The 12,254-nt window shown below is 40.5% G+C and overlaps 1 protein-coding gene across 6 annotated transcripts in view; it reads left to right on the top strand.

The window, feature by feature from the left end:
* The window catches only part of SEMA3D (semaphorin 3D), a 150,931-nt gene that overhangs the window by 45,843 nt on the left and 92,834 nt on the right, over positions 1 to 12,254 (top strand). The window lies entirely within an intron of this gene.

Here is a 12,254-nt window from a genome sequence, read left to right as displayed (position 1 = left end):
GATCCTTTCTTCCCCCAGCCTGTACTGATACTGGGGGTTACCCCGACCCGGGTGCATGACCTTGCACTTGGCCTTGTTGAACCTCATGAGGTTCACACAGGCCCACCTCTCTAGCCTGTCCAGGTCTCTCTGGATGACATCCCGTCCTTCAAGCTGAGTGGTGCGGTGTCAGCCGCACCACTCAGCTTGGTGTCATCCACAAACTTGCTGAGGGTGCACTCGATCTCGCTGTCTAAGTCATTGATGAAAACATTAAACAGCACCGGTCCCAGTACGGACCCCTGAGGGACACCACTCGTCACCGGTCTCCATCCGGACATCGAGTCATTGACCACTACCCTCTGGACGCGACCATCCAGCCAGTTCCTTATCCACCAAACAGTCCACCCTTCAAATCCATAGCTCTCCAATGTAGAGAGAAGGATGTTGTGGGATGAATTCTGCCTAGGGATAGTATTAAATTCTCTTTTTTTGGGTGGAGGGGTGCAGGCTTCTGAAATTTAACTTGTTTTTTTTATTATTATTTCATTTTGCTCCTAGAGGATATTAATATGCCATACTTAAATTTGAAGGGAGTCATTGCCTAAATATAGGCTCCTAGTGCTACTTGAAATGCCATGAGGCCCGCTGGAGACGTTCCCATGCGGCTGGTGGGGGTGACATGGGACATGGAGGACACTCACACCTTTCTAGAGCATCATAGAATCATAGAATGTTTTGGGTTGGAAGGGACCCCTAGAGGTCACCCAGTCCAACCCCCCTGCAGGGAGCAGGGACACTGCTAACCAGATCAGGTTGCTCAGAGCCCCGTCCAACCTGGCCTTGAATGTTTCCAGGGATGGGGCCTCCACTACATCTCTGGGCAACCCATTCCAGCATTTCACCTCCCTCGTTGTAAAGAATTTCTTCCTTATATCCAGTCTAAACCTACCCTGTTTTAGTTTAAGTCAAGAGTGCTGACCCAGGTGTTTCAAATGGCACTGACATTTTATTTTTGTAATAATTTTTTTTCTCTAAGTTGGTATGTGCAACTCTTGAAATGTTGTTTTCTTCTTACATCTTTGGATCACAAGAGCCTGTTTTTCTGAGGACTTTCTTAATCTTATGTGTACCTATTGTTGAGACTGTTACAGGCTGAGGAGTTTAAACACAGATGTATTTTTTAATTCTTTATTGGACAAGTTCTGAAAGAATGTAGATTTCTTGTTGCTTTGAATGTACAGTTCTTACAAGGCACAGAGATACATCACTTTGATATAGTCTTCTTTAGCTGAAGCAAATGCTCTCAAGTTAGCTATTTTTCAGTTATGTCAGCACCCTGCCGTTATGGAGCAAATCCTAATCCTCTCGGTTTTTCAAACTTGGGTCTTCCTACGCATTACAGAGTCACACTCAGGATGGTGTGAAGGGACAGGAGGCTGTAAAGCCTTCATCAGTGGTTATGATATGTTTATCAGGAGTTTAACACACACAGGAATTTATTGAGTAAGCACAATGACGTACTGTTTATTTACAAGCTTCTCGTTTGCTAGATTTGTATGCCACTGTGTATGGTATTCCCTTGTGTATATATATGTTTGAATGTGTGAGAGGGACAGAGGAAGAGAGATCAAGGGATCTTGACAACATTTTTATAAATTCAGGAAACAGTTGTACTCACTTAAGCCAATGAATACAAAAACTGAAAGACCTGACATGAGTTATGAAAGTTAGCAATAAAACCCCCCTAACATATATCCAGACTTTTCACAGCTAGGCCTTTTGAGATAATTCCCAATAGCAGCATATAGCATATGGCGATGGCATTTATTGTGGATTTGACACTTGTGATTAGTGAATTCCTCTCGACTTCAAAAGCAGATAGCCTTTGGCAAAATCCTGATGGATGCATTTGGCAGGTAGGGAGGGGGAGAGAGAAAAATTATTGAGGTCAACACAGGAAAATAAAAAAAAACCACTGAAATCTTAGTTTAAAATAGTGGCAGAGACCTGCTGGGAGTGGTTGGGAAAATGCCTGAGCTTGTTTAAAAAGACAATGAGCAGATGATTGATACTTAGGCCCTGACCCAAACTTTTATTAGCAACTTTATAAACCTTTCAGTTTGGCTTGAGGGATATGATTTCCTATCCAAACTTATCCACCTATATCCCTGTAGGGCGAAAAAAAAGCAACAGATACAAAATGGCACATAAATCTTAATGTGAGAGCTGTGATGGAACTGAAAAGCCAAAGGAAAGAGAATTATTCGACTTTATTGTGCCTCCTCTTGCCTTTTTTTTGGGGGGGGTGGGGGGGGGGGGGACGGGACACGGGACTTACTTTTCTTTTTCCACAGGGAACAAGAAAAATGTTAAAGGAAAAAGTTACTGCTTTGGTTTTACACATTTTCACTACAAATGGTGCGGGTAGGGCTTGTCATAATTAAATCATGGTTTTGTTATTGATAACAGCGTGGAGATGTCCTGACTATCTAATACAGTTGTCAGAATTAAGCTTGCCTTCCCCCCGGCTTACCCACCCCAAGTATTCCAGCCAAAATAACTCCAAGGTTTCTGAAAATAAGATGTAGGAGAAATGAACTGTCTTGCCAGTTCTCATAAAATTGTTACAGTCATGTCATTGACAAGTCCTGGCATCTCCATTCTTTGGAATTAAGACTTGAAATATCAGGAGGAGGATAATATGGGGCCCTTTTCCTTCTTTATGGAAAACTGACCAAAATTGGCCACATCAGGCAGCTCTGAAAACCTGGTCACACATGTGTGTTCATTTGGCTGCTAAAGATGTTGTCTTTCAAGGGAGGGTTTCATCCTCTTCCAAGTGCAATGTGTTTATGGGATGGCATAGATCCATCTTCCCAGAAAGGCTGAGCATTTGCTGGGGCAGGAGAGCTGGAAGCGAGCAGGACTTTCCCCTGCAGTTACTTCATCTCACAGCTACAGCCCAGCATACCTCTGCTGAGGGCAAGGAATCTGCTTCTCCCCATGCCCTGTCAGTAAAGAGGAGAGAGGGAATGCCAAGTGACAAATGCTGAGGATGAAGAAGTGTAGGGGATAAGAAGAGAGAAAGAAGAGGAGGGAATGGTATTAAAGGAACACAGAGAAGGAGAAAACTGAGAAAGAAAGAAGCCAGTGTTGGACAGAGGAAGAGGGAGAAGGAACAGGGTGGGGTAGCTAAAAGAAGTATCTATAACCACAAGAGTGCTTCAATAAACCAGAGTGCGTCACAAGCCCTCTGTGTTCAGACAGCAATTAAAATTTTAGAGCTTGTCTGCATGGCAGTTATAGGTTTTCCTCTTCTGGGAGATAGATAGCTTAAGGGGCGGAAACCTTCCTGGAGATGTTAAGATACAGATACTCCAGTGAATGACGTGAGTATCAAGATGACATCATACGATGGATTTCCTTTATTGTTTGCCCCACTTCTAAAAATGCTTTCTAAAATAATCACACACACATAAAACTACAAACACACACAAGTCATGTAATACAGAGGCAAAGTCATGCATGCCTCTGTATGTATTAACATGCTCCACCTATGTTAATATACACTGTGGTCTTTAATTATGTACCTCATCCTATATTCCCACGTTTTCCCCAATTCATTAATTTAATAATTCTTCAATATTTCTTTTTATCTTCTTCACTTAGACTTCAGCTTTTAGATATTGGTGCATGTTATTTATATCCCAGAAACTGTCACTGCTCTCATGATGCTTCTAGGGTGCTCTCACTACATAGACCTCAATTAATCTACATGCCTTTCATACTTTTACAAGATTATGAGGTGTTTTTATTTTTAAGTTATAGCTTTAATATTAGAAGAAGGTAAAGAAACTGTATCCTGATAGGAGATTACCATCTTTAGAAAACTAGGACCTGGTTTTTGAGTAATATTCCATATTTTAATACTATTTGTATAACAGTATATTAAGTCTCAGAGCAACAGTGTTTATTTATCATTCATTGTCACATAGCTGGAGATACCCTGCAGCCATCATCCAAACTGCAGAACTCCTGAAGCAGAGAAGTGACACTCAGCTTCCCTAAGCAGCACATCCTTGTTGTCTGCTACCTCATTTAACATCCTCATTCAACATCCTCATTCCAACCTCTACAGCAAATGCAGAAGGTTTTTATATACTGATCTCATTCAATAATGTCATTTATGGGACAACATCAGTTCTGTTATTGAAAAACGGAAAAGCCTGTGTCATAATTTATACATATGAACATGTTTAATTCATACAGGGTAGACAGTCTTATTTCTGTCTATCATTTGGGCAGTAGTCTTTGCCAATTTATTGACAGGTACTTCTGTACAGATTTTTCTGTGTGTGTTTCTAGGTTTTACTTTATAGGGAGAGGCAAAGAATAACCAGACCAGAAGATTGATTGCCTTCTAGGGAAAAAAAAAAAAATTAACCTTTTTCAATTTGTGGCCATCCTAAAATGTTCCAGTAGAAATGCAGATTCCTAATTGCAGATTTAAGCCTCTTGATTTGCTTTACTTTGTTGCTTTTCATGGACATCTTAGAAGTAGTCTGTCCACTCGAAGAATACATTTATATTATAAAAGCGTGCACCCTGCTTTCTTGGCTGGGGTGTATGCCCCAGCCCAGATTTGGACATTATCACTGGTGACATATCCACATTGACATCCACAAATAGATGTCATTCCCATGTGGGAATGTAGCCGTGCCCAAAAGCAAGCCATGCTCGCTGTGACCGGTGCTGATTTGGTCAGAGGACCAGGATCTTGCATTGTGACAAGCTCATAGGAAGGGGCAAGACTGAAGGCAACCTTTGGCTTTGAAAACAGGAGTTACTTAACACTGTTAAAAACAACTATGGCAGTAATTGAAATGTAATAAACAAGAACATTATTCTCAGCTGATTTTTTTCTTCTTCACATTGAAAGAATTAAGATGCAGTCTTGCTCCCACTAAAGTCACTGCAAGAGTTTTGCCACTGAAGTAAATTGAAGCAGGATCAAATTTCTACTTGTTCTTGGTTTTTTTCATCTTAAATAAGTAAACTAAAGACATGTAATTCTGTCTCCTCTGTTGAAGGATGACAACGCTAAATCATCAGCTCTGCATGGAAATTAGCCATGTTTAAGGATTGTTCAGCTTCATGCAGTGTTTTGCATACATGATTTTCTTCCCCCTAAGAGTGATCCATTCTTACAATATGGTGAAAAAGCAAACAGAGGATAACACTTTGGTGCCAGGAATTCTTTTGAAAACTTAACTGGTTTAGTACATTTCCTTAATGCTCTAAAAATGATCCTTTGAGCATGCTACTTTACAATGTCAAGCATCCTGTTTTCAAAATAATTTTTGCTTTAAACCTGTTTCATTTTATAACTGATGAGATGCTTAATTGTTGCATCAGAGCAGTTTGTTCTGTTCCAGTAAAGCTGGCTTATTTCCATGTCATACATCATTTAATTATGCATATAAAATATAGTTACAATTGTATAGCTCCATGAGACTCATTTAGACTGTCTGTGACATTGCGGTAATCCCAGTACCACGACAGGGGTGTTGCACAGCTATGAACGGTTGGAACGTGGTAAACTGGTGATGTACAACAAAGCCTAGAAATGAGCTTGCATTTTGGCAGCTGTGCTTGCTCCACAGGAAGAGGAAGAAAAATCAGTAAAAACATGCTTTTGTGGTAATATCAGCAGCTGTAATTCTGAATGCCCATGAAGATCAAGGAAAATGTACTGAGTGAGGAAGTGCTGTTTTTTTCTTGAATCCCTCATTTGTTGTTTAATTAATTCTTGACGATTTGTGATTTCTCATAAAAATCTATCTCAGATTCCTTCATAGAGTAACATAAAATGTTTATGTGAGAGTTAAGACCCTAGTTTCAGATGATTGTCTAGTTAAGAAATAGATTTTGCCTGTTTTGTCTCAAAAATGCTTTCTGGAGGCAGGAAACATTGAGACTTAAAATGTACCCTAGGTTGAAGATGGATGCACATTGCTGTCCATATGAGGAAAGACTTTTGTATATGCTGTAGACCAAGTATAAAGTTGAAGGTGTTTATTACATTTTAGTAACGGGAAAACCGGCAAGTTTCTTACAGATATATTTTTCCTTTTTTAAACTAGTGAACTTGGAGGTCAGATCCAACTATATGTTGCATTTTCTGTCATATAATTATCATACATATAATGTCCTGGAGAGAAGCCTCCAGTCAGTGACATCAGCAGTTTACATAGCAGTTGAACTAAGAATAACCTTAGAGAACTGACCCGTATCAACCTCTTAACAGTGTAAACAGCCTGTAGCTCACAACAGTTTTCTTTTTTTTGTGATCACAAAAGGGCCTCAATTAGATAAAAAAAGAATTGTGTTCACAAAATACCAAACTATTCTGCTCAATGTTCACTTGATTAAATCCCAGAAGATGAGAGAAAAAACCAAAAGAGTAAAACTTTGGGAAGAATGATTGGTCCCTTGTAAAAAGAAGGATGAGACAGCCCCAAAACCTGCTTCCCTAGAAGAAGAATGTAGGGAAGATACATGATCAGTGGCATCAGCTTCAAAGAGGGTACTTTCAAAAATATTTGTCTAATTGCACTTTTACTAAAGAGATTTGTAAAGCAAACCCAATTCAGAGTAGTTTCAAAGATCCCAGCCTTGTTCTCTTTCTATGCACTAATTTGAGGGCATGATCCTCTTGACGTCAGTGTATGTCTAGTGGTGGACATCTGCGGCTGCAGCACAGGTCCTCGAGTCACATCCTATTTCCCTTTCCTCCCTCTTTATTCCATTTATAGATGAGTTCCTCAAAGAAGGGCTGAGGGGTGCAGGGGAGGTCTGTTCTCTAGTCAAAGTTCTTTGGAGATAAATACACAAAGAGATAGCAGAAAGACAGAGACAAAATTTTCTTTATCATGCCAGAACACTATCAGAGAAGTCAGAGGGACTGGCTAACTGTGGTTAACAGAGGCATATAGATGAGGGTGGGAGTGACAAGGTACCTTTTTTCCCACTAATTTGAGAAAAGACATTCCCCTTTGTGATCCAAATCCTGGCTGATCCAGGGAAATATGCTGTGTTGTACCATAGAGTTTGACAGCTAAGAAGTTATTGAAGTCATCAAAATTTTATGTTCAACTTATCTGGCAGCTTTGGGATGACTTTACAACTCCCTGTGCATCATCCATGCACCCTGGATTTCTTTGAAAAACATTTCTCACTGCATATGTTACACAATAGCAGTCTGTATGACACCCACTGGTGCCCCCAAATGGAAAAATAAATGCAAATATTAGTTAAAAAAAAAAAAAAATTCCCCCCCGCCCCCGCAATATTAAATAATAGTTTATGCCTATATACTAATGAATGACAGGAGGTAATATGATGGTGCACATGGTTATCTTGTGCAGGCACCCATTTCTGATATCCCTTGCTCTGCTATTTTTAGTTAGTATGGTCCTATTGCAACATTGCCTAAGTCTACAAGGCAGATGTTGGGTCCACCTGCACATCTGCATGTGGGACTCTCAATCTGACAGAGGTTGCTAGGCACAGCTCCAACACAAACAACTAAAATACAAAGGAATTAGTTCAGATACTCAGTGACCTCCAGCTTTAATGGTTTCATAAGAACTTAACTCTTGTCAATATCAGAAAGTATAACTGATAATTATATTTCACTTTGCCATGGGAGTACTTTATTCTAGTCCAAGCTATTTGAATGTGAATCAGTTTTATTTTAATTGCTGGAAGAGGTCCTTTGTTATTGCCAGTGAAAAACTATTTTGAAAACCTACCTTCACATTAGCCAATTGAGTTACCATGCTACACTTGCTCGCTTTTTAATCAAGTAAAATAGATCTGGAAAACTGGAAAAATAATATAAAGAGAAAAATCTTTGGCATTTCCTGAAAACAGTCATTCACTTCATTTTAAGCACATTTTCTCAGCGAATGTCCATCCTCTGCAGCTACCCCAGATAATGACTAAGCAATTGCATCTCTGCACTGCACATCTGTAGCAATTTAGAGCAAGGCTGTTAATTTTGCCTTGTGAGCTCAACCAGCAGTCATGATGATAGAAACAGCTAAAAATTAATGCCCCCACTGTCATTGTAAAGGTTCTCATTCCTCATTCATAGCATGGGAAAGAGGTTATTTGGCCCATGTCAGAGAGGGAAACCCCCTGCAGGGACAGGAACAAGTGGTTACGTGTGGGTAGAGCAAGCAGGAACCTCCTAAAGCAGGTTTGCTGCCAACAGCGGAAATATTTGTTCCACTGACAGGTAAATCTGCTCACAGAGGTCCCTGCCCTTTGTCTCCTTTCCTGTGCAGGCTGTCCTGCCACTGCAGCCCCTTCACCCCTGCCAAACACTGCCTTTGCTCCCTGGGTAGCAGGTCACTTTGGTGAGCTGGTTATTGTTTCCCAGACCTGGTTTCACCTTCTTTACTGTATCTGCATTGCCTCCTTGTCCATCTGGACCTGTCTTGGTTGAGTAGAGATACCAGAAGAGCTTTTCAAAGCCAATAATGAGGAAATTTCCTTGCCTTCAGGGGGACTATGGGAAGGGTGTTGAAGGACCATTAGCACTTAAGAGACCTTACAGGCTCTCTCAGATAGTGGTTTCACGGTAGATGAGCTAACACAACCGTGTGCTGCTTCTGGAAGGAGGATATTTCCCTCCCTGCTCCCTTCTCCCCAAACACACACATCCAATTCTTTCCCCCCTCATTTGCTCCCAGATGCATGGACCTGCCCTTTCCCTCACACCAGCTCCAGTTCTCATCAGCCCCTTTGGCAAGGAGATATGCTATTAGTAGTTAGGACTATATCTCTGTGTCTTATTTGGCTTTACAGCCTGACCATACAGCTCGTGTGGGCTCTAGTCCAATATTTGGAGCCGGAGAGAATAGCCCCCACAGCTTCTTGGTATACACCCAGTGCTAGATCCACAGCTGATAAAATTATTGCAGGCCCCAGCAGTTAAACTGAGGGGCTGGCTCTGAGTCTTGATGCAAGTGCAAGTGGAGTGTGTGTCTGTCTGTCTGTGGAGCATACAGAGGGTGGGGAAGGGTGGGACATACAGCGATTGAATGCTTTCATAAAAATCTGTGTTGCTCACAGACGTTGGTTATAACTCACGTGTAGTATACAGTTACACTAGTATGGAAACGGCAAATAGCAATGATAGGCAATAAATATGGATTTTTCTGTCTGTGAGCTGTTCTTTTAAGTCTTGAAAACAGAGGCACTAATGAAGTGACTGAGCAAGCAAATCTGTTTGGCATTAACTGTCCTTTGCACTGCCATCTCACCTTCTTCACGAGTAGCTCATGCTGTTCTGTATCTCTCCTAAGCCTGTTAGTATTGTTATTAAAGAGTTTTCCAGGCCCATGCTGACTGACACTTTTATTACAACAGAGTTGTTCATGCCACTGCAGTTCAAGGCCTCATCTTTTAGCATGAAAGCCTTGTCTACTTTGTTATGAACACTACACTCATTAGGAAGCTGGCATATACATTTGAACCTGGTGAGAGAAATGTTAAAGTGAATGTATTATTAAGATAACTGACCATTTTAGAAACAGTATCTTTCCTATATAACAGCTGTAGGCTCAGCGGAGCAAGTCCTGGCAGCAGATGCACAGTGTGAGAAAGCAGGTCTGAATGAAGTGAGTCAGACTCCCAAAGAGATCTGTCAGCTCCTATCGGTAGCGTCAGACCAGCTATGGAGCCAAATCCGGGTTTCTCTAGCCAATGATACCTCGGTTTTACTTGAGAAAACTCCTTGCAGGTTTAAATCCTGGACACTGAAATCCACAACAAAATTCTCCTTTGGTCCAAGTGTGAAACAAACTCCACTTATCTTACTTCCCAAGGCTGGAATTTCATCAACAGTGCAAAAACTGAGTAAGGATTTAAAAATATGTTATGTTCTGTACAACTGCTACCAGATAGTATGGGTGGAAGAAATAGCACAACCTGCTGTTTTACCGGCCCACAGATATTCATGCTGTAAGAGGTAGCAAAGAGCTCCCCTGTCTGACCTCAGGGTGCTGTGTGCTTCTCCAGAGAATACCACAGAAGTTCTCAGAAGTTTCTCTGAAGATGTGGTTAGTAGGAATTTGCAGGTACAGGTGCTTGAAAATACTCTAGCAATTTTTGCATCACTCTGAAGAAAGTAAAGTCTGAAATGAAGGGTTGGTACTATTTTGAAGGCAAGTGCAATGTAATGACAGTAATTTGTTTTGAAAGGAGGGATAGCACTGTGTATAATTTTATGAACCATACTTTGGCAAAGGAGGAGCTATGCACCTTAAAGTGCTAAATATGATCACCATGTTGTTTTTTTTAACACCTGGACATACTTGCAAAGTGCAATACACGTCTCCATCCAAGCAGGAAAGAATGAGTTTACTGCTGCAGCGTGGAGCGTGTTCATTCATGTAAGTTAATACAAGTCCCAGATCCCTGAGATGGTTTTGATGCTAGATGTCTACTAGGCACCACCTATTGTCAGTGTGGGGTTTTGGGGTTTTTTTGTGTTGCCTGCTCCTCAGAGTGTGGACTAATCTCCACACTTCATTCCCCATGGCTATGTGCTTCATAAGATTCATGCCTTTCTGACTGCAAGTCATATGATTATGTACCTAAAGGGGACTGGAAGGTTGACGAGATGAGATGAGATAAGATGAGATGAGATGAGATGGCAGACTAGTTGGAGCAGTAAAACTGATTCACAATCAGCGAGTTTAACTCAGCTTTTCTCAATAAGCCAGTCAAAGAGGATTTTGCCATTATTTCCACCTGAAGCCTCTAATTTCTCACTTGCTTTCTATGTATTTGATTGGCTGATAGATTGGGAGGGACAAGGGTCTGGGAAATGGTTAACCATGGCATGAATGAAATTACTTTATTTTGAGTTGCTCCAAGGCATCTAAAACTTGAAATTCTAACTAGAGACTGTGGGAGTAGTAGAATTCATTTAAAGGTGCCTTTTCCCAGGCTCAGTAAATTCATGAGCTATTTGCCACTATGGATCTAGTAATGTGGGTGTTCAGAAAAGCTTTAGGAATAGGTGAGTTTATAAGCCATCTCACTCAGAATAGGGCAGAGGTTTTATCTCAGCTGCTTGATGCTCAGGTTGCTGGAAGATAATTTTAAAAACCAGGGCTGGAGTCTGGTCTCTAGTTAAGTGGACAGTTCCACATCTGTATGACTGGGAAGAAAACTGGCCTCTCACTTCAATAATGGCCTAAAATTTTACTCTGCTAGATATAAGGAAAAAGTCTTATCTTCCTAGAGAGCAATAGCCCCTCACCATTGGGATACTGTGAAGGGAAATAAGACTGAAGTGGAAGAAAGCAGATTTTAGTCAAATAATTCAGATTATTTACCCATTACATGTGAGGCTGGCAGCCAGGTTGAGGATCTGTGAGAGGTGAAGGGAAAAAAGGTAAGTTCAGTACTGAAAATTGAAAATGAAGAGATAGAGGCGATGGGTTTGCATGTTCTGCCTTACATTTAGAGAGGAGATTTGGTACTTTTTAGTCCAGATGTGCCAGGCATTCTTAATGGACAGGTATGTGTGATGAGATGCCAAGAATTATCTACACGTTACCAAAGCTCATATGCTTGCCAATAATTTATATTGAGTTACATTTGTAGTGCATATTCTTTAAGTATCCACAATATTACTTTAAAAAAAAATGTGATTTAATTTTGCCTTGGAAACAACAGTGAGTTTGCTTACTTTGGCAGTTTTGCAAGAAAGATAAACTACTTAGGAAAAGGGAACCTGTGCAAATCCACAGTCTTAGCTCTTCAGAAAAAAACAAATGTTTCACTTTGGTACACTGTCAGTTGTGCAGTCTAAAGTTAATTATTTGGTTTGGCTCTGTGAGGTTTGTGCATTGGGCCTTTGCATTTTTTCACCAATAACATGAAGTCACAAAGCAGCTTTCAGTCATCTCTGCAATAATAACACTTTACAAGTTATTTGTGCAGCTGTTTCACTAGTCAAATTTATTTGCAGTTAAAATGCAACTGTAATAAGCTTCCATAAACATAAGTGAGAATTGTTTAGTTCTTTCCTTAACTGGGTGTATTTTTGGTGGTGAGCACCTATCTATTTTGTTTTACAGTATTACCGTTTTTTACAGATTTAAAAAATGCAGTCAGGCAAAGACAGCACTATAGTTTGGTTATAACCCCCGGCTCTGAAACAGATGTATTAAATGATCTGCAGTATTCTC

This window comes from Egretta garzetta, unplaced genomic scaffold, assembly GCF_000687185.1.
Source record: "Egretta garzetta isolate BGI_Z169 unplaced genomic scaffold, ASM68718v1 scaffold148, whole genome shotgun sequence".
Lineage (NCBI taxonomy): Eukaryota > Metazoa > Chordata > Aves > Pelecaniformes > Ardeidae > Egretta > Egretta garzetta.
The sequence above is the reverse complement of the archived record's forward strand: the minus strand, read 5'-3'. Positions and strand labels throughout refer to the sequence as shown.